Source organism: Herpailurus yagouaroundi, unplaced genomic scaffold (assembly GCF_014898765.1).
Source record: "Herpailurus yagouaroundi ecotype Mexico unplaced genomic scaffold, PumYag 67700, whole genome shotgun sequence".
NCBI classification, from domain to species: Eukaryota; Metazoa; Chordata; class Mammalia; order Carnivora; family Felidae; genus Herpailurus; species Herpailurus yagouaroundi.
Genome location: NW_024420499.1, coordinates 8,252,614 through 8,275,267, shown reverse-complemented (window position 1 = coordinate 8,275,267; position 22,654 = coordinate 8,252,614). Strand labels below are relative to the sequence as shown.

Sequence of the window (22,654 nt, the reverse complement as noted above, 5' to 3'; positions counted from 1 at the left end):
ATTCCTGGATTATAGGGTAGTTCTATTTTTAATTTTTTGAGGAACCTCCATTCCCTTCCCCACAATGGCTGCACCAGTTTGCATTCCCAACCACAGTTCAAGAGGATTCCTTTTTCTCCATCTCCTTACCAACACTTATTTTTTCATGTTGATTTTAGCCATTCTGACAGGGGTGAGGTGATATCTCACTGTAGTTTTGATTTGCACTTCCCTGATGATGAGTGATGTTGAGCATCTTTTATGTGTCTGTTGGCCCTCTGTATGTCTTCTTTGGAGAAATGTCTGTTCATGTCTTCTGCCCAGTTTTTAATTGGATTATGTGATTTTGGTATTGAATTATAACAGTTCTTTGTATGTTTTGGATACTAACCCTTTATCACATATGTCATTTGCAAATATTTTTTACCATTCAGTAGGTTGCATTTTAGTTTTGTTGATTGTTTCCTTTGTTATGTGGAAACTTTATTTTGATGTAGTTCTAATAGTTTATTTTTGCTTTTATTTCCCTTGCCTCAAAAGATATATCTAGAAAAATGTTGCTATAGTTGATGTCAGAGAGATTACTGCCTATGCCCTCTTCAAGGATTTTAATGGATTCAGGTCTCACAAACTTAGGTCTTTAACCATTTTGAGTTCATTTTTTTGCATGGTATAAGAAAGCGGGCTAGTTTCATTATTTTGCATGTGGCTGTCCAGTTTTCCCAGCACCATTTGTTGAAGAGACTCTCTTTTTCCCATTGTGTATTCGTTCTTCCTTCATCAAAGATTGCATCAAAGATTGACCATATAACTGAGCATTTCTTGTTTTGTTTTGTTCTATTTCATTCTATTGATCTATGTGTTTTTATGTCAGTACCATACTGTTTTAATTACTACCTCTTTGTGGTATAACTTGAGGTCTGGAATGGTGATACCTTCAGTTTTGATTTTCTTTTTCAGATTGCTTTGGCTACTCGTGGTCTTTTGTGGTTCCATACAAATTTTAGGATTGTTTGTTCTAGTTCTGTGAAAAATGCTGTTGGCATTTTGATAGGGATTGCATTAAATGTGAAGATTGCTTTAGGTAGTCTAGACATTTTAACGATACTTGTTTTTCCAACCCGTGAGCATGGAATGTCTTTCCATTTCTTTACATCATCTTGAATTTCTTTCATCAGAGTTTTATAGGTTTCAGAGTATAGGTCTTTCACCTCTTTGGTTAACTTTATTGTGAGATATTTTATTGGTTTTGGTTTGATTGTAAATGGAATTGTTTTGTTAATATCACTTTCTGCTGTTTCATTATAAGTGTATAGGAATGCAACAGATTTCTGTACATTGATTTTATATCCTATGATTTTACTGAATTAATTTATCAGTTCTAGTAGTTTTTTGGTAGACTCATGAGGGTTTTCTACATATAGTATCATGTCATCTACAAATAGTGAAACTTTTACTTCTTCCTTAGCAATTAAGAAGAATTTTATTTCTTTTTCTTGTCTGATTTCCTATGTCCAGGACTTTCAGTACTATGTTGAATAAAAGTGGTGAGAGTGGACATCCTTGTCTTGTTCCAGATGTTAAGGGAAAAGCTCTCAATTTTTCACCACTGAGTATGGTGTTGGCTGTGGGTTTTTCATATATACCTTTATTATGTTGAGATATGTTCCCTCTAGATCTACTTTGCAGAGGGATTTTATCATGAATGAATACTTTAATTTGTCAGATGCTTTTTCTGCATCTACTGAAATGATCATATGGTTTTTATCCTTTCTCTTACTGATGTGACATATCACGTTGATTATTTTGTGAATATTATTTTTAATTTTTTTAATGTTTTATTTATTTTTGAGAGAGTGAGAGACAGAACATGAGCGGGGGAGGGTCAGAGAGAGAGGGAGACACAGAATCCGAAGTAGGCTCCAGGCTCCGAGCTGTCAGCACAGAGCCCAATGCGGAGCTTGAACCCATGAACTGTGAGATCATGACCTAAGCCAAAGCCAGATGCTTAACCAACTGAGCCACTCAGGCACCCCAATTGTTTTGTGAATATTAAACCACCCTTACATCCCAGGAATAAATTCCTCTTGATCATGGTGTTTTATTTTTTTAATATATTTTTGGATTCAGTTTGCTAATAGTTTGTTGAGGATTTTTGCATCAATATTTATGAGAGTTATTGGCCTGTAGTTCTGTGTTTTTGTGGTGTCTTTATCTGGTTTAGGTATCAGGGTGATACTGGTCTCATTAGAATGAATTTGGAAATTTTCCTTCCTCTTGTATTTTTTGGAATAGCTTAAGAATAGGTATTAACTCTACTTTAAATATTTGGTAAAATTCACCTGTGAAGCCATCTGGTCCTGAACTTTTGTTTTGGGGGAGTTTTTTGATTATTGATCTAATTTCTTTGCTGGTTATTGGCATGTTCAAATTTCCATCTCTTCCTGCTTTAGTTTTGGTAGGTTATATGTCTCTAGGAATTTATCCATTTCTTCTATATTGTTCAGTCTGTTGCCATATAGGTTTTCATAATACTGTGTTGCAATTGTTTGTATTTCTGTGATGTTGGTTATTATTTCTCCTCTTTCATTAGTAATTTTGTTTATTTGGTCTTACCTCTCTTTTTTTAATGAGTCTTGCTAGAGGTTTACCAATTTTGTTGATCTTTCAAAGAACCAACTCATGTTTTCATTGATCTATTCTCTTGTCTTTTATTTTCTATATCACTTATTTCTGATCTAATCTTTATTGTCCTTTTCCTTTCTCTGGGTCTGGTTTTTTTTTTTTTCTTTTTCTGGCTCCTTTAGATGTAAGATTAGGTTGTTTTTTTCAGACTTTTCTTGCTTCTTGAGGTAGAGCTGTATTGTTATAAACTTCCCTCTTAGAACCACTTTTGCTGTATCCCAAAGATTTTGGACCATTGTGTTTTCATTTTCATGTCATCTTTGCACAGGGGCCATGCAAATCTTCTCTGTATTATTACACTTCTAGTATACGTGCTGCTAAAGTGAGCACTGTTTTCATTTTCATTTGTTTCCATGTACTATTTGATTTCTTCTTTGGTTTCTTGGTTGACCCATTCATTGTTGAGTAGCATGTTATTTAACCTCCATTTATTTTTGCTCTTTCAAGATTTATTCTTGTGGTTGATTTCTAGTTTCATAACATGTGATTAGAAAAGATTCACAGTATGAATTTTATTTTTTTCTAATTTGTTAAGACTTGTTTTGTGGGCTAATATGTGATCTATTCTGGAAAATATTCTTGAAAAGAGTGTGTATTATTGTTTTAGGATGGAATGTTCTGAATATATCTGTTAAATCCATCTCGTCTCATGTGTCATTCAAAGTCACTGTTTCCTTGTTGATTTTCTGTTTGGATGTTCTGTATGCAAATGTAAGTAGGATGTTAAAATTCTCTATTATTGTATTACTATCGATTATTTGTTCATATTTCTTTTATATTTGTTATTAACTGTTTTATGTATTTGGTGCTTCATGTTGGGTGCACAAATATTTACAATTGTTGTATCTTCTTGTTGTATTTTTCCCTGTATTACTTTATAGTGCCCTTATTGGTCTCTTGTTACAGTCTTTTTTAAGGTCAACTTTGTCCAATATAAGTATTGCTACCCTGCTTTTTTTTTTACATCCATTTGCATGATAGATGTTTCTCCATCAACTCACTTTCAGTCTGCAGGTTTCTTTTGGTCTGAAATGAGTCTCTTGTAGGCAGCATATAGATGGGTCTTGTTTTGAATCCACTTTGTCATTATATGTCTTTTGATTGGAGTATTTAGTCCATTTACACTCAAAGTGATTATCAATAGATGTGTATTTATTACCATTTTGTGACTTGTTTTGTGGCTGTTTCTATAGATTTTCTCTGATCCTCTTGCTGTCTTCCATGGTTTGTTGGCTTTCTTTAGTGGTCTGCTTGGATCCCTTTCTCTTAATTCCTTTCATATCTATTACTGGTTTTTGATTTGTGGTTACCATTGGGTTTATATATAATATCTTCTGCATATAGCAGTCTTTATTAAGATTATGGTTGCTTACGTTTAAACCCATTCTTTACTCTTCTCCCTCTAATGTTTTAGGTATACGGAGTCATATTTTACATTTTCTTATTTTATGAATCCTTTGCCTGATTTTTACAGAAATATTTATTTTTACTGATTTTTTTTACTTTTCATACTCTAATATATGAGCTTCCTTTCCACTCAAAGAATCTCCTTTAATATTTCTTATAGGGCTGGTTTAGTGGTCATGAACACCTTTAGTTTTTCTTTGTCTGAGAAACTCTCTCTCCTTCTATTCCGAATGATGGTCTTGCTAGATAGAGTATTCTTGGCTGCAGATTTTTCCCTTTCAACACTTTGAACATATCATGCCACTCCCTTCTGACCGGCAAAGTTTCTCCTGAAAAATCTCTTGATGGCCTCATAGGGTTTCTTGTTGTTTTTATTTATTTATTTATGTTTTTATTATTTTTTAATATGAAATTTTTGTCAAATTGGTTTCCATACAACACCTAGTGCTCATCCCAAAAGGTGCCCTCCTCAATACCCATCACCCACCCTTCTCTCCCTCCCACCTCCCATCAACCCTCAGTTTGTTCTCAGTTTTTAAGAGTCTCTTTTGCTTTGGCTCTCTCTCCCACTCTAACCTCTTTTTTTTCCTTCCCCTCCCCCATAGACTTATGTTAAGTTTCTCAGGATCCACGTAAGAGCAAAAACATATGGTATCTGTCTTTCTCTGTATGACTTATTTCACTTAATGTAACACTCTCCAGTTCCATCCACATTGCTACAAAGGGCCATATTTCATTCTTTCTCATTCCCAAATAGTATTGCCTTGTGTATATAAACCACAATTTCTTTATCCATTCATCAGTTGATGGACATTTAGGCTCTTTCCATAATTTGGCTATTGTTGAGAGTACTGCTATAAACATTGGGGTACAAGTGCCCCTATGCATTAGCACTCCTGTATCCCTTGGATAAATTCCTAGCAGTGCCATTGCTGGGTCATAGGGTAGGTCTATTTTAATTTTTTGAGGACCCTCCACACTGTTTTCGAGAATGGCTGCACCAGCTTGCATTCCCACCAACAGTGCAAGAGGGTTCCCTTTCTCCACATCCTCTCCAGCATCTATAGTCTCCTAATTTGTTCATTTTAGCCACTCTGACTGGCATGAGGTGATATCTGAGTGTGGTTTTGATTTGTATTTCCCTGATGAAGAGCGACGTTGAGCACCTTTTCATGTGTCTGTTGGCCATCTGGATGTCTTCTTTAGAGAAATGTCTATTCATGTTTTCTGCCCATTTCTTCACTGCATTATTTGTTTTTTGGGTGTGGAGTTTGGTTAGCTCTTTATAGATTTTGGATACTAGCCCTTTGTCCAATATGTCATTTGCAAATATCTTTTCCCATTCTGTTGGTTGTCTTTTAGTTTTGTTGATTGTTTCCTTTGCTGTGCAGAAGCTTTTTATCTTCATGAAGTCCCAGTAGTTCATTTTTCTTTTAATTCCCTTGCCTTTGGGGATGTGTCAAGTAAGAAATTGCTGCGGCTGAGGTCAGAGGTCTTTTCCTGCTTTCTCCTCTAGGGTTTTGATGGTTTCCTGTCTCACATTCAGATCTTTCATCCATTTTGAGTTTATTTTTGTGAATGGTGTAAGGAAGTGGTCTAGTCTCATCCTTCTACATGTTGCTGTCCAGTTCTCCCAGCACCATTTGTTAAAGAGACTGTCTTTTTTTCCATTGGATACTCTTTCCTTCTTTGTCAAAGATTGGTTGGCCATACATTTGTGGGTCTAGGTCTGGGGTTTCTATTTTATTCCATTGGTGTATGTGTCTGTTTTTGTGCCAATACCATGCTGTCTTGATGATGACAGCTTTGTAGTAGAGGCTAAAGTCTGGGATTGTGATGCCTCCTGCTTTGGTCTTCTTCTTCAAAATGACTTTGGCTATTTGGGGCCTTTTGTGGTTCCATATGAATTTTAGGATTGCTTGTTCTATCTTTGAGAAGAATGCTGGTGTAATTTTGATTGGGATTGCATTGAATGTGTAGATAGCTTTGGGTAGTATCGACATTTTAACAATATTTAATCTTTCACTCCTTCAGCACGGAATGTTTTTCCGTTTCTTTATATCTTCTTCAATTTCCTTCATAAGCTTTCTATACTTTTCAGCATACAGATCTTGTACATCTTTGGTTAGATTTATTCCTAGGTATTTTATGCTTCTTGGTGCAACCGTGAATGGGATCAGTTTCTTTATTTGTCTTTCTGTTGCTTCATTATTAGTGTATAAGAATGCAACTGATTTCAGTATATTAATTTTATATCCTGCGACTTTGCTGAATTCATGTATCAGTTCTAGCAGACTTTTGGTGGAGTCTATCAGATTTTCCACGTATAACATCATGTCATCTGCAAAAAGTGAAAGCTTGACTTCATCTTTGCCAATTTGATGCCTTGGATTTCCTTTTGTTGTCTGATTGCTGATGCTAGCACTTTCAACACTATGTGAAACAACAGCGATGAGAGTGGACATCCCTGTCATGTTCCTGATCTCAGGGGGAAAGCTCTGTTTTTCCCCATTGAGGATGATATTAGCTGTGGCTTTTCATAAATGGCTTTTATGATGTTCAAGCATGTTCCTTCTATCCCGACTTTCTCGAGGGTGTTTATTAAGAAAGGATGCTGAATTTTTCAAATGCTTTTTCTGCATCGATTGACAGGATCATATGGTTCTTATCTTTTCTTTTATTAATGTGATGTATCGCACTGATTGATTTGCGAGTGTTGAACCAGCCCTGCGCCCAGGAATGAATCCCACTTGATCATGGTTAATAATTCTTTTTATATGCTGTTGAATTCGATTTGCTAGTATCTTATTGAGAATTTTTGCATCCATATTCATCAGGGATATTGGCCTGTAGTTCTCTTTTTTGGCTGGTCTCTGTCTGGTTTTGGAATCAAAGTAATTCTGGCTTCATAGAATGAGTCTGGAAGTTTTTCTTCCCTTTCTATTTTTTGGAAGACCTTGAGAAGGATAAGTATTATTTCTGCTTTAAATGTCCGGTAGAATTCCCCCTGGGAAGCCATCTGGTCCCGGACTCTTATTTGTTGGGAGATTTTTGATAATTGATTCAATTTCTTTGCTGGTTATGGGTCTGTTCAAGCTTTCTATTTCTTCCTGTTTGAGTTTTGGGAGTGTTGGGTGTTTAGGAATTTGTCCATTTCTTCCAGGTTGTCCAGTTTGTTGGCATATAATTTTTCATAGTATTCCCTGATAATTGCTTGTATTTCTGAGGGATAGGTTATAACAATTCCATTTTCATTCATGATTTTATCTATTTGGCTCATCTCCCTTTTCTTTTTGAGAGGCCTGGCTAGAGGTTTATCAATTTTGTTTATTTTTTTCAAAAAACCAACTCTTGGTTTCGTTGATCTGCTCTACAGTTTTTTGGGTTTTTTTGTGTGTTTTTTTTTTTTTAGATTCTATATTGTTTACTTCTGCTCTGATCTTTATTATTTCTCTTCTTCTGCTGGGTTTGGGGTGTCTTTGCTGTTCTGCTTCTACTTCCTTTAGGTGTCCCATTAGATTTTTTATATTGGATTTTTCTTATTTCTTGAGATAGGCCTGGATTGCTATGTATTTTCCTCTCATTTCTGCCTTTGCTGCATCCCAAAGCATTTGGATTGTTGTTTTTTCATTTTCATTTGTGTCCATGTATTTTTTTATTTTTTTAACGTTTATTTTTGAGACAGAGAGTGACAGAGCATGAACAGGGGAGGGACAGAGAGAGGGAGACACAGAATCCGAAACAGGCTCCAGGCTCTGAGCTGTCAGCACAGAGCCAGACGCGGGGCTCGAACCCATGGACCGTGAGATTATGACCTGAGCTGAAGTCGGACGCTTAACCGACCAAGCCACCCAGGCGCCCCTCCATGTATTTTTTAAATTTCTTTTCTAACTGCCTGGTTGACCCATTCATCCTTTAGTAGTGGTGTTCTTTAACCTCCATGCTTTGGGAGGTTTTCCAGACTTTTTTCTGTGGTTGATTTCAAGCTTCATAGCATTGTGGTCTGAAAGTATGCATGGTATGATCTCAATTCTTGTATACTTATGAAGGGCTGTTTTGTGACCCAGTATGTGATCTGTCTTGGAGAAGGTTCCATGTGCACTCGAGAAGAAAGTCTATTCTGTTGCTTTGGGATGCAGAGTTCTAAATATATCTGTCAAGTCCATGTGACCCAATGTATCATTCAGGGCCCTTGTTTCTTTATTGACCGTGTGTCTAGATGATCTATCCATTTCTGTAAGTGGAGTATTAAAGTCCCCTGCAATTACCACACTCTTATCAATAAGGCTGCTTACGTTTGTGATTGTTTTATATATTTAGGAGCTCCCATATTTGGCACATAGACATTTATAATTGTTAGCTCTTCCTGATGGATAGACCCTGCAATTATTATATAATGCCCTTCTTCATCTCTTGTTACAGCCTTTAATTTAAAGTCTAGTTTGTCTTATATAAGTATGGCTACTCCAGCTTTCTTGTGACTTCCAGTAGCATGATAGATATTTCTCCATCCCCTCACTGTCAGTCTGAAGGTGTCCTCAGGTCTAAAATGAGTCTCTTGTAGACAGCAAATAGATGGGTCTTGTTTTTTTATCCATTCTGATACCGTATGTCTTTTGGTTGGAGCATTTAGTCCATTTACACTCAGTGTTATTATAGAAAGATATGGGTTTAGAGTCATTGTGATGTCTGTAGGTTTCATGCTTGTAGCGATGGCTCTGGTACCTTGTCTCACAGGGTCCCCATTAGGATCTCTTGTAGGGCTGGTTTAGTGGTGACGAATTCCTTCAGTTTTTGTTTGTTTGGGAAGACCTTTATCTCTCCTTCTATTCTAAATGATAGACTTGCTGGATAAAGGATTCTCAGCTGCATATTTTTTTCTGTTCATCACATTGAAGATTTCCTGCCATTCCTTTCTGGCCTGCCAAGTTTTAGTAGATAGATCCGTCACTAGTCTTATTGGTCTCCCTTTATATGTTAGAGCCTGTTTATCCCTAGCTGCTTTCAGAATTTTCTCTTTATCCTTGTATTTTGCCAGTTTGACTATGCTATGTTGTGCAGAAGATTGATTCAAGTTACGTCTGAAGGGAGTTCTCTGTGTCTCTTGGATTTCAATGCCTTTTTCCTTCCCCAGCTCAGGGAAGTTCTCAGCCATGATTTTTTCAAGTATACCTTCAGCACTTTTCCCTCTCTCTTCCTCCTCTGGAATACCAATTATGCGTATGTTATTACGTTTATTTGTGTCACTTAGTTCCCTAGTTGTCCCCTCATACTCTTGGATTTTTTTATCTCTCTTTCTCTCAGTTTCCTCTTTTTCCATAATTTTATCTTCTAATTCACCTATTCTCTCCTCTGCCTCTTCAGTCTGAGCTGTGGTTGCCTCCATTTTATTTTGCAGCTCATTTATAGCATTTTTTAGCTCCTCCTGACTGTTTCTTAGTCCCTTGATCTCTGTAGTAATAGATTCTCTGCTGTCCTCTAACTTTTTTCAAGCCCAGTGATTAATTTTATGACTGTTATTTTAAATTCATTTTCTGTTACATTGCTTAAATCGTTTTTGATCAGTTCATTAGATGTTGCTACTTCCTGGAGTTTCTTTTGAGGAGAATTCTTCTGTTTTGTCATCTTGGATAGTCCCTGGAGTGGCACAGAACTGCAGGGCTCTTCCTCTGTGCTGTCTGGAGTAACTTGCATTGGTGGGCGGGGCCACAGTCAGACCTGATGTCTGCCCCCAGCCTACCACTGGGGCCACAGTCAGACTGGTGTGTACCTTATCTTCCCCTCTCCGAGGGGCAGGACTCGCTGTGGAGTGGTGTGGCCCCTGTCTGGGCTACTTGTGCATTGCCAGGCTTGTGGTGCTGTTTTGATGGGATCTGGCGTATCAGCTGGGGTGGATCTGCCAGGTGCACAGGGGCGGGAGGGGCAGACTCACGGTGTTGGGTATTTGTGATATGCAAGCAAATTCCCTGATGTGAACTGGTTCCCTTTGTGATTTTGGCTGGGGGATGGGCGAGGGAGATGGCGCTGGTGAGCACCTTTGTTCCCCACCAAGCTGAGCTCTGTCATCCGGGGCTCAACAACTCTCCCTCCCGTTGTCCTCTAGCCCTCCTACTCTCGGAGCAGAGCTGTTGACTTATAACATTCCAGATGTTAAGTCCCGCTGGCTGTCAGAACACACTCCGTCTGCCCCTCCGCTTTTGCAAGCCAGACTCGGGGGCTCTGCCTTGCCGGGCGGGCTGCCCCTCCACCGCCCTGGCTCCCTCCTGCCAGTCCCTGTAGCGCGCACCGCCTCGCCGCCCTTCCTACCGTCTTCCGTGTGCCTCTCATCTACACTTGGCTCCAGAGAGTCCATTCTGCTAGTCTTCTGGCAGTTTTCTGGGTTATTTAGGCAGATGTGGGTGGAATCTAAGTGGTCAGCAGGACGCGGTGAGCCCAGTGTCCTCCTACGCCGCCATCTTCCCCCAAAACTCCATCCTTATAGGGTTTCTTGTATGTAATAGTCCTCTCTTGCTGTACCTAACTGTCTTCTTTTGCTGCTTTTAATTTTTTCTCTTTATTGCTGCTTTTGTCATTTTAATTACTATGTACCTTGGTGTGGACTTCCTTGGGTTGAATTTTGGGGGGGACTTTCTCTGCCTCCTAGAAATGGATCTCTACTTCCTTTCCCAGATTAGGGAAGTTTTCAAATTTATTTCTTCAATAAATTTTCTGCCCTCTTATCTCTCTGCTCTTATTCTGAGATCCCTGTATTGTGGATGTTATTATGCTCGATGAAGTCACTGTTTTCTGTAAGACTATTTTCAATCTGCATAATTCTCTTTCCTCTCCTTTGCTCAGCTTGGTTACTTTCAATTACTCTGTCTTCCAAGTCATTAATTCATTCCTCTGTTTGATCTAACCTGTTACTTATTACATTAAATATATTTTTTATTTATTGTGTTCTTAATCTCTGATTGGTTCTATTTTATTTCTGTGTTAAGGGTTTCACTGATGTCTTCCATTCTTTTCTCTAGTCCAGGGAGTATCTTTATGATCATTACTTTAAATTCTCTATGCAACATATTATTTATGTCTCTTTCACTTTTGTCTCTTGCTGTGGTTTGGTCCTGTTCTTTCATATGGGAGGTGTTTCTAATCTCCTCATTTTGTCTGATTTTCTGTGTCTTTATATGCGTTCTGAGAAAGTCAGCTACTTCTCTTGCTCTTAATGATAAGTCTTATGAAGAAGAGGTCCTGGAGTGCCATGCAGTGCATTGCCTTCCGTTCCCACTGGTGCTTCAGTAAGTATCTCCTATGCACATTGCAAGTACTCTGCTCTTGACTCTTAACATCTTTTTCCTTCAGTTCAATTCTGCAGAGGCTCTCTTTGCCTAATGTGTGCAGTGTTTGGTTCCCAGTAGTTGTCGGGCACGTTTTAAACAAGGTGTGTGATGGTCTGCTTACAAAATGAGACCCACTGCCACTGCTGACAGAACTGAGATCCCACAATAGGTGTGGATCAGGAGACGTGGTGCTTCTGAGGTTTTCCCTGGTCTTCTGAGGGAGGGGACCCCCAGTGTAGAGACTCAGATGAGTATGACTATGAAGAGTGGATCCGTGGAAGCACAGGGGTTGGGGCTTGTTGTAAGCAAGTTAGGTAAAGAGTTTTGGTGCTATGATGGTTCTCACAGGTGGCCTTTGTTTATGTTGGGGAGCTGGGGAGGGAAATGGTGCTTGCCAGCTCCTTCATTCCTGGAAGGGTCTTCCCATGATCCCTGTGTCTCTGAGCCATGCTCTGAGATGAGCAAATCACTTACCTTCCTGTCTGTCCCCATTGTTTTCCAAACTGCTGGCTCTACACAGTATCTGCATAAACTGTTTGTTGCGCTATCTCTTTAAGGGCAGGGTACAGTTCCTAAAGCTTTGGGGTTCTCCCAGAGCCAAACCTTCCAGTTTTTTAAATTCCAGGCTTTAACTCTTGCTGGTTTTAGGAACTCATGAAATTCAGCCACTCTCACTTTCAAAGGCAAATATTACAGAGGTTCATCTTCCCTGTTCCTGGGCTCCCTGGTGTGAAAGTCTGTTTTCTGCCCTTCTCTGTACCACCAACTCCCTCCCCACCTTGGATGGCTACTAAGGTGGGGAGGGATCAAAGGAGTCCATTTTGCTCCTAGATCACTCCTTCACCCCTTCTACATTCTTCAAGGTGGCCTCTTCCCTGCCTTTAGTTGTGGAGTTTGTTCTTCCAGTCTTCAGGTCATTTCCTGAGTTATTTACACTGATATGGGTGTTACCTAGTTGTATCCATGGGACGAGGTGAGCATAGGGTGCTCATACTCTGCCATCTCTCTCCTACTGTTCTTATATCTGTGTTACCTCATTGTTCCCTTTTAGCATTTTTAATCTTATAGTAATTATTAAATGAGGTAACTATTAAAATATGTTTAAATAACTGTTGTGGTTTTTTTATTTCCTGACTGGACATGATATACATGTAGTTTTTTTGTTTTGTTTTGTTTTGTTTTGTTTTTCAACGTTTATTTATTTTTGGGACAGAGAGAGTCAGAGCATGAACGGGGGAGGGGCAGAGAGAGAGGGAGACACAGAATCGGAAACTGGCTCCAGGCTCCGAGCCATCAGCCCAGAGCCTGACGTGGGGCTCGAACTCACGGACCGCGAGATCGTGACCTGGCTGAAGTCGGACGCTTAACCGACTGCGCCACCCAGGCGCCCCAACATGTAGTTTTTTATTCTAATCACTTTTACAGTTTTTTGTTTGGTTTTCTGCATTTTCACTATGATGTACCTAGTTGCAGTTTTCTTTGTATTTATTTAGCTTGAGGTTTGTATCTCTTCTTGAATCTGTGACTTTTTTTATTTTCATTACTTATAGAAAATTCTAGTCCATTTTATCCTCAACTGTTGCCAATTCTTTCTTCCTTTTTATATTATAACTCCAGTTTCACATCTGTTAACTGTTTTCACTGTGTCCCACAAGTCTCATTTGCTCTTTGTTGCTTTTTTTTAAGTTTTTCTCTTTTTGATTTATCTGCATATATTCTACTGTGGCTTAACATCCAGTTCGGTCATTTATATTTCCTGTGTTTAATCCACCATTTTACCCATTTAAAAAGTCCTTAATTTTATTAACCTTTGGTTTCAGTTCTACAATTCCATTTGTAATTTAAAAATAATCTCTGTAGTTCTATCAGATTCATTTTATAGATTTAAAACTTAGGTACATCAACATTTCAGAATGAATACTTTCTTTTTATCATAATGAAATGTCCTTCCAAGTCCTTTGCAAGACTAATCTCTTTACAAATGTGCTACCTTCTGGTATTAAGTTAGTTAACACTTGATTTACTTTTGTTTGCAACTGCCAATATATCTTTATCTGTTTCTCATGGTTTTTTGAATATTTTCAATTAATTTTTGAGGTAATTGTAAATTTATGTATAGTTATAAGAAGTAACACAGTAAGATCCCCTGTACCCTTCACCCAGTTTCCCTCAATGGTAACAATTTGCACAACTGTAGAATAATATCACAACCAGGAAATTTACATTGATGCAATTTATTAAGTTATCAAAATTCACCAGTTTTACATATATCCAATTGTGTCTATTTAGTTCAATACACTATATCACAGGCTAGGATTGATGTATCTACTATTATAGTCAAGATGCAGAACAGTTTTGTTATCACAAGGATCCCCGAAGCTGTCCTTTCATAGCCACATCTACTACCCTCTCCCTACTCCACTGTTACCCTTAACCCCTGACAACTACTAACCAGCTCTCCATTTCTAGAATTCCTTCAAGTGTTTTCTCTTTTTTTTGAATTTGAAAATTTCAGTTCAATTTGTTATAGTGTCAAATAGATTTACAAATATTGTACTTACCATTCTGCTAACACAATGCGAAAATTTAAGAGGGATATTTTTCTCCAGTAAAACTAGGGTTTCACAGTCTTTGATATGTGATGTTAAAGTTACACAGGCAGAACTGGATATATGTAACTTTTTAGGATTAACTTTTTTCACTCATCATAATTCTCTGAAGATTCATGCAGATTATTACATGTATCAATAAGTTTGTTACTATTCATTACTGAATAGTATCAGTTTGTTAAACCATTCACCCACCAAGGAACATCTGGGTTGCTTCTAATTTGGGGCTATTAAAAATAAGTTATAATGGACATTGATGTACAAATTTTTGTGTAAACTTAGATTTACATTTCTATGACATAAATGCTTAGGAGTACACCTACTGGATCATATGGCAGTTGCATGTTTAGTTTGATAAGAAGCTGCCAAATTTTTTTCTAGAGTGGCTGAACCATTTTACATTCCTACTAGCAGTATCTCAGTGATGAAGTTTCTCTGCATTACCACCAGTATTTCATGATATCACAGTTTTTTTTTTTTTCATTTTAACTGTACTTATAGATGTGCAGTGATATCTCATTGTGGTTTTAATTTGCAATTCCTGATTAGCCAATGATGTTTAACATCTTTTCAAGTGCTTATTTGCCATCTGTACAAACCTTTTGGTGAAATGCCTCTTCATGTCTTTTGTCCATTTTCTAGCTATACTTTTTAGTGTATTTGCTGTTTTGAGAGTTCTTTATATAGTCTTAATACTAGTCCTTTGTTAAATATGAGGTTGCAAATAATTTTTCCCTGTCTGTAGCTTATATTTCATCTTCTGAACAAGGTCTTTTGCAGAGCAATAGTTTTACATTTTAATTAGGTTCTGCTAATTAATTTTTCCTTTGCTTGTGGTACCTACTCTAAGGCCTCTTTGCCCAGAACTATATCCCAAAAACTCTCTCCTTTGTTTAAGGTTTTGTAGTTTTGCATTTTACATGGAGTTAATTTGTGTACAAGGTATAAATTTTAGTTTGAGGTTTTTATTATTGTTGTTGCATATGTGTGTCCAATTGCTCCAACATCATCTGTTGAGAAGACATCCTTCGATTGAAATATTTTTGTACCTTTGTTAGGAATCAGGCATATTTGTATGAGTCTATTTCTGGGTTCTCTATTCTCCACAGATCTCTCTACCTATCACATTGTCTAGATTATTCTACCTATATATTAATCTTTAATATTGTTAATCAGATTGTTCCAGATCTGGCCATTGGGAGCTCTTTCAGTCAGCTCCTGTGTCCCTTTGACATATCCCCATAGGTTTGTTTTTTTAGCACTTTTTAACTTTTTGGTGGTACAAGGTATTACAGGCTCATCTTTGCATTCCCTGACCCATCCCCTCAATTAGCCATTTCTCTAAGGACTCTTGGTTTCTTTTATTAGAGTGGCATTAGAAGTGAAGATATGGGTGTTGGATGTGCTCATTTTTTTGATGTTTATTTCTTTTTGAGAGAGCGTGCACAGGTGAGGGGCAGAGAGAGAGGGATACAGAGGATCCGAAGTGGGCTCTGCACTGACAGCAGAGAGCATGATGCAAGGCTCAGTTATGACCTGAGCCACCCAGGCACCTCTGGATGTGCTCATTATTACTGGATTCTCATTGCTTCTAAGCCTTCTCAGCAGTTAGGGCTTAGAAGTATATGTGTATATGCTAACCTAAGTATACACACATATCTATAGTTAGTTCTATATTTACCCATCTCTATATTTAGCTAAACATGAGTTTGTACTGATGTTTCCAACTCTGATATATAATCACATGCTTTATCCTAGCCTTCACTTCTTGCCTATTGGGATCACATTAAATCTGTGGATCAAAATGGAAAGAATTGACTTCTTAACAATATTGAGTCTTCCCATCTATAAACATGAAATATCTCCATTTATTCATCTCTTTGATTTCTTTTACCAGTGTTTTATAGTTTTCCACATATAAATCATATACATATTTTGTAAAATATATACATTTTTAATTTGTGAGTGCTATTGAAAATGATTATTTTTTTTTTCAAATTTCTTGGTGTAATTGTTGCTAGTTGTGTTTTGTGTTGACTTTTGTGTATTGACTTGTAAGCAGTGACTGCTGCTATACGTGATTAGTTCCAGGAGTCTTTTTGTAGATTCTTTTGGTTTTCTACATAGACATTAATGTCATCTGTAAATAAGAACAGTTTTCTTCTTTTCCAGTCTACATAATTTTAATTTTTTTCTTATCTTATTTTACTATCTAGGACTATCTAGGACTTCCTGTATGATTTTGAATATGAGTGGTGAGAGAAGACATCCTTGTCTTGTTCCCAATCATTGGGGGAAAGACTTCAGTCTTTTCTGTTAAATATGATGTCAAATACTGGAGTTTTTAAAAATATACCTTTTATTAGCATGAGGAAATTTCCTCTATTCCTGGTTTTTGGAGTGTTATGTTTTGTCAAATGCCTTTTCTGCATCTATTAAAATAATCATATACTTTTTTTCTCAATCTATTAATTCATTACTGACTGACTTACAAATGTCAAATCTGCTTTGTGTTTCTGGAATGAATCCCACTTGGTTATGACACATTATCCTTTTGATAGTTAGCTGGATTTAATTACTAATCTGTTGTTGATATTTGTTTGCATCCCATGAAATATTGGTCTGTTGTGTTTTTCTTTAAATGTATTTATTTTTGGTATTATGGTGATACTTATAAGATATGTTGGAAAGTGTTCCCTCTTCTATTTTCTGGAATTGATTGTGAAAAATGAGTATTGTTTCTTTCTTAACTGTTTGGTAGAATTTACCAGTAAAACCATCTGGATTAGAATGGTGATTTCTCTTTTTTAAAGGTTCTGGGGCGCCTGGGTGGCCCAGTTGGTTAAGCATCTGACTTCGCTTAGGCCATGATCTAGCAGTTCATGAGTTCAAGCCCTGCATTGAGCTCTGTGCTGATAGCTCAGAGACTGGAGCCTGCTTCAGATTCTGTGTCTCCCTCTCTCTCTGCCCCTTCCCTGTTTACACTCTGTGTCTCTCTTTCTCAAAAATAAATAAACATTAAAAAATTTCTTTAAAGTTTTCTAAGTAGTAATTCAATATTTTAATAGATATAGGGTTTTTAGAGTTATCTATTTCTCCTTAAGTGAGTTTTGGTAGTTTGTGTCTTTTAAAAGTGCTGCTGTGATAAAATCTCATTCTTTTAGTAGGCCTGTGTCTCAGAGGTATGGTTTGCACACGTGTTTCTGTCTTTCCTTCGGGGATATGGCTTTTTTGTTTTGTTTTGTGTTTTGTTTTTTGGGGGTTTTGTTTTGTTTTGTTTTGTTTTGTTTTTGCCCTTGTTTCTGCTGTCTTCCTTGGCTCAATGGCTCCAATCTACTTCCATAGAGCCCTGTTTTCTATTGACTATGTTTTTCTCCCCCTTAGGTTAAAAAGGAAGACAGAAAGGCTGAAGAGGTTTAGAACAGAGAATTCCCTTCCCCCAGGTGGAATAAACTTCTAATTCACTCTGGTGAGTCTTTCTGCTGGAAAGCAAGCTTATGTTATGGAGAAAAACCTGGGAGGTTTTCTTAATTGTTAACTTTTTCCTTCTGCCTGCTACAGCTAAGGCTCCACACACGAGAACATGATAGGGAACCTGGTAGGGTTCCTGAAAGAAAAACTCATGAAAATGTGTGGAACCTTCTATGACTGCAGCCCCAAGGATTTTCTCACTCTCATGTTAGTTCACATTCAGCCTCCAGCAATTCACTAAATTTACTGGTGAATAAGTGGTCTTACTGCTTATAGCATCCAGATGCTTCTGTTCCAAGTAAGCGTATCTTAGATGCTATTTATCTCAGAATGTGGCTTTCTCCTAGTGTGGTATTTTCTCCTATGACACCAGTTATCTGATGAGTCAAGGAAAATTACTGATTTTCAGTTTGTCCAGTTTTTTCTTACTGTAAGGATGGGAGTGATGTCTTCCAATCTCTTTATTTGTTAAGGTTAAAAACAGAAGTCATCCTCTCTATGGTTTCTGACTTTATAATTATATGCATAGTTTCATTCCTAATATCAATGATTTGTATTTTTATCCTCTTTTAAGAATTAATATTCAATTACATAGTTAAAACATAAATGACTTCTGAAAATTTACAATATTATATGGTAATAATGTCCCAATTCACTACTTGCATCCATGCTAGTCCTCAACTGCCTTTATTTGTAACTCGTTTGTTAGATTTGTGCATACCCTCCTATGCATGTATTTATAGTTATATCCTAATAGAAAAAAATTAATATCATTTGCCACATAAAAGTAGATGTTAAACAATTATATTATTACAGAAATTTAGGCCTATAAATTATTTTTTTCCAATCCATTGTAATGCATTTATCCTACTCATTCTTTTTTTTTTTTAACTTAATTTTATTTTTTAACTTACTTCCAAGTTAGCATATGGTGCAACAATGATTTCAGGAGTAGGTTCCTTAATGCCCCTTACCTATTTAGCCCATCCCCCCTCCCACAACCCCTCCAGTAACCCGCTGTTTGTTCTCCATATTTAAGAGTCTCTTATGTTTTGTCCTCCTCCCAGTTTTTATATTTTTGCTTCCCTTCCCCTGTGTTCGTCTGTTCTGTGTCTTAAAGTCCTCATATGAATGAAGTCATATGATATTTGTCTTTCTCTGGCTAATTTTGCTTAGCATAATACCCTCTAGTTCCACCCACGTAGTTGCAAATGGCAAGATTTCACTTTTTTTGATTGCCGAGTGATACTCCATTGTATATATATATATACCACATCTTCTTCAACCATTGATCCATCGATGGACATTTGGGCTCTTTCCATACTTTGGCTACTCATTCTTTTTGATGGATACATACTATTCTATTTTTGGAATAGACCATAGATGTATTCATTCCCTCTTTATGGATTTCTTGCTTCTTTCCAGATTTTTTAAATGACAAAAGATAGTGCAAATAACAATGGAAGAGCCTCCTGGAAGCATGGGCAATACCTTGTTTTTGAACACAATTAAGGGATCTCATGTGATAAAACAATTACTTGCCTAGTACCTTTACCTCAAGGTTGATAATTATGGAAAATACTCTTACATTTTAATCCAATACACCATTACTGAAATAATTACAATTATGGAATCTTTGTGGAAGTCTAATCTATTGTGGTTTTCTGAATATTTAAGCATCTTTCATTAAAATTTATTGCTGCATTGTAGGCAGGAGTATGAGTTCTGGGGAAATGGTCTGTGAATGGGTAAGTGTTCACATCAGAATTTTAAAAAATCCATCCAAATAAAAATAAAATTAGTGTATGAGGCTTTTTATCAAGTACAAATGTTGTTTTCTATAACTTTTATTGTTTCTTGGAAAGTGCCCTGAAGGTTTCTTTATGGATGCAAAAGTTTTCTAAATTATTTATTTGTTCAATGAAGAATTGAGAGATGGCCCTCCACATGGGAATAAGTTTTTGTATTTGGGACATATTATAAAATTGGGGCAAGTGAAACAAGTCTAAACTTTTCCTTTTCCTTTTAATCTGTGGAAATTTCATGATTTTAAGGCACTTTGCCATTTAATTATTATATATTTATAACACTCCCAAATGGGCAAGACCTCTTTGAAGATAACTATGAAAATTTGCTGAAGAACATAAGAGAAAATTTATATAGTTATAAATTTTAAATGTATAGCTATAAATTATATTATAAGTTAGTATAGTTGTATCTTGTATAGCTACAACTTAATCTTTCATTTAGTGTCATCTGAATACATTCTGAAATATTTTTAATCTAAACTTGACAAGGCTGCTCATTCATGTAGAGAAGGAAAGTTGCAAAGTTATTATGTATTTTTAAAAGAATATAAACTTGGACTTTCTTACAATATAGGTATTTGTTTATTCTTATTTTTGTGAAATATTTGCCTTGTGGAAGGCTTTCTAAAGGTTATAGCCCACAATAAGATATTTTACTGTTTAGCAAAAGATGATAAATATTGGTATCATTATCTGCTTATCTATCTATCTATAACATCTATCTAAATATCTATCCATGTATAAAGAAAATGCCAATAGGCCATATGGCCTATTGCCATAGAATATAAAATGAAACATATTTGGAAGACTATAGGCAAATCTGCTTAAAAAGGAAGCAGTAATGGAGTAAGAGGACAGGACAATTCAATCTTTTTATCTTACAGATGTTTCTAGTATTTTCTGTACATGTATTACTTTTGTAATCATAAAAATAACTGAAATTAAAATTTTTAAATATGGGGTTATATTCCTTTGAACTAATTTCCAAAGATTATTTAGACCCATATGAACAAGGGAAGATGTTTAAAAATTCTGTTTACCTCTCTAGAAAAACCATTTTTTAAATTTTTTTGATGCTTATTTATTTTTGAGAGAGACAGAGACAGAATGCAAGCAGCAGAGGGGCAGAGAGAAAGGAAGACACAGAATCTAAAGCAGGCTCCAGGCTCCGAGGTGTCAGCACAGAGCCAGACACAGGGCTCAATCTTGTCAACTGCGAGATCATGACCTGAGCCAAAGTCGGACAGTTAACCGACTGAGCCACCCAGGCACCCCTAGAAGAACCATTTTTAAACAGTATGTGAATGTGTACTTGAATAAAATAAAAATTTGCAAGTATATAAACCTGAATTTTAACACTGACCATCTCTCTGTGATGGAATTTCTAATGATACAGTATATATTTCCATGATAGTTTTCAATATCTTATTTGACTATTTAGTAAGCAATTTTATAATCAGAAAAAAAAAGTTGAAAATAGCATGTTTTTGTTAACACACACATGCACATATAGCCTTGTCTTTACATGAGGGTGAAATTTTTCATGGGCTGGAGAGTACTTCCTATGTACCTGTTGTGACTACTTTCATGACTGACTGGATTGTTTTCAATCCCTGGATATGTAAGTCACAAAGCTAACTTCAGTTAGGAGGTAATGCTTATCTGTATATCACTATTTTCTCTGGACAAAGAGAAAGAAAAATAGAAAGGGGGATAGAGATAAATTTTTATCAGTTTTTGAGGTGGAATTTATGTATAATAAACTGCATGAATTCAAAGTGTAGAGTTCACTGAGTTTTGGAAAACATATACCTCCATGTAACTACCACCAAATTTAAGATAGAGAAAATTTCCATCAACCCCAAAAGTTCCCTTTTGCCCCTATGCAGTCAATACTGCCTCTACCCACTTTAGGCAACCGGTATTACGATTTCGGTTACTATAGAGTAGTTTATATTTTCTAAAACTCTAAAAGAATTTCTAAAAGTGTGGAATTAGTGAGTCATATGGTAAATTTATGTTTACATTTTCTAATAAAAAGCTCAGACATGCAACCACACCACTATATTTCATTCTTGGAAAACAGTAGCAGCTAGACAATGAGCCTGTATATCTGATTACTACTGATCCTTTTCTGAATTCAGTTTGGCTACACATTTAATTCTAGTCTCACCCAGACCTTCTCCTATGTATTGCATCTAGTACAAGATAACTGCTTGTTCCTATAGATATCCTGATTATAGTCTTGTTTCTACATCCTTTGCCTAATGATAGAGGTTCCCATTGAAAGATGAACTATGTTTTCTCATCCATTGATTTTAAGATTATCCATTTCTTTCTTCTTTTTTAATTTTTTTTAACGTTTATTTATTTTTGAGACAGAGAGAGACAGAAGGTGAACAAGGGAGGGGCACAGAGAGAGGGAGACACAGAATCTGAAACAGGCTCCAGGCTCTGAGCTGTCAGCACAGAGCCTGAAGCGGGGCTCGAACTCACAGACCGTGAGATCACGACCTGAGCCGAAGTCGGACGCTTAACCGACCGAGCCACCCAGGCGCCCCTAAGATTATCCATTTCATTGCATTGGCAGAATCAGAGATCTAAAAAAGCACTTTTACATTTCAGCCTTAATACTTGCACTTTGGCATCACCATGAGAATATGCCAAGGCTAAGTTAATGGAATATAAAAGACAAATGCACCAGAGCCAGAAAATCCTAGGTTTCTGAAATGAGGACTGTCCAAATCAGCCAACAGCCAGACAACATACATACATGCAAGTGAACCCAGCCATAATCAGGAAAACTGCCCAGTTGAATCCACACTAAAATGCTCACCTGCACACTCATATTCTAAATTGTTATTGATATGTCACTGAGGTCTGTTAGGTTTTTTTTTAAAGCAGCATTATTATGACAATAGATAACTGATATAGGGGCGCCTGGGTGGCGCAGTCGGTTAAGCGTCCGACTTCAGCCAGGTCACGATCTTGCAGTCCCTGAGTTCGAGCCCCGCGTCAGGCTCTGGGCTGATGGCTCAGAGCCTGGAGCCTGTTTCCGATTCTGTGTCTCCCTCTCTCTCTGCCCCTCACCCGTTCATGCTCTGTCTCTCTCTGTCCCAAAAATAAATAAACGTTGAAAAAAAAATTTAGATAACTGATATGGAATGTAATGCTAAAATTATATACCTTTATTTTTTTTTAATATATGAAATTTATTGTCAAATTGGTTTCCATACAACACCCAGTGCTCATCCCAAAAGGTGCCCTCCTCAATACCCATCACCCACCCTCTCCTCCCTCCCACCCCCCATCAACCCTCAGTTTGCTCTCAGTTCTCAACAGTCTCTTATGCTTTGGCTCTCTCCCACTCTAA

General features: G+C 36.9%; 1 protein-coding gene and 1 non-coding gene across 3 annotated transcripts in view; one reads left to right on the top strand and one right to left on the bottom strand.

Annotated features, from left to right (window-relative positions):
- LOC121025714 (small ubiquitin-related modifier 2-like) overlaps positions 1-22,654 on the top strand; it is a 156,847-nt gene that overhangs the window by 79,266 nt on the left and 54,927 nt on the right. Inside the window, exons 3-4 of one of the 2 annotated variants that reach the window (XR_005788134.1) lie at positions 17,387-17,471; positions 17,564-17,765. The gene's annotated coding sequence lies outside the window, so the exon portion shown is untranslated. Of the gene's footprint in view, positions 1-17,386; positions 17,472-17,563; positions 17,766-22,654 lie in introns of those variants that run through there. The other variant, XM_040468401.1, reaches the window with a different exon arrangement.
- Positions 2,885-2,994, bottom strand: LOC121025782 (U6 spliceosomal RNA). Its single transcript, XR_005788146.1, has one exon. It is a non-coding gene; the product is annotated as a U6 spliceosomal RNA (small nuclear RNA).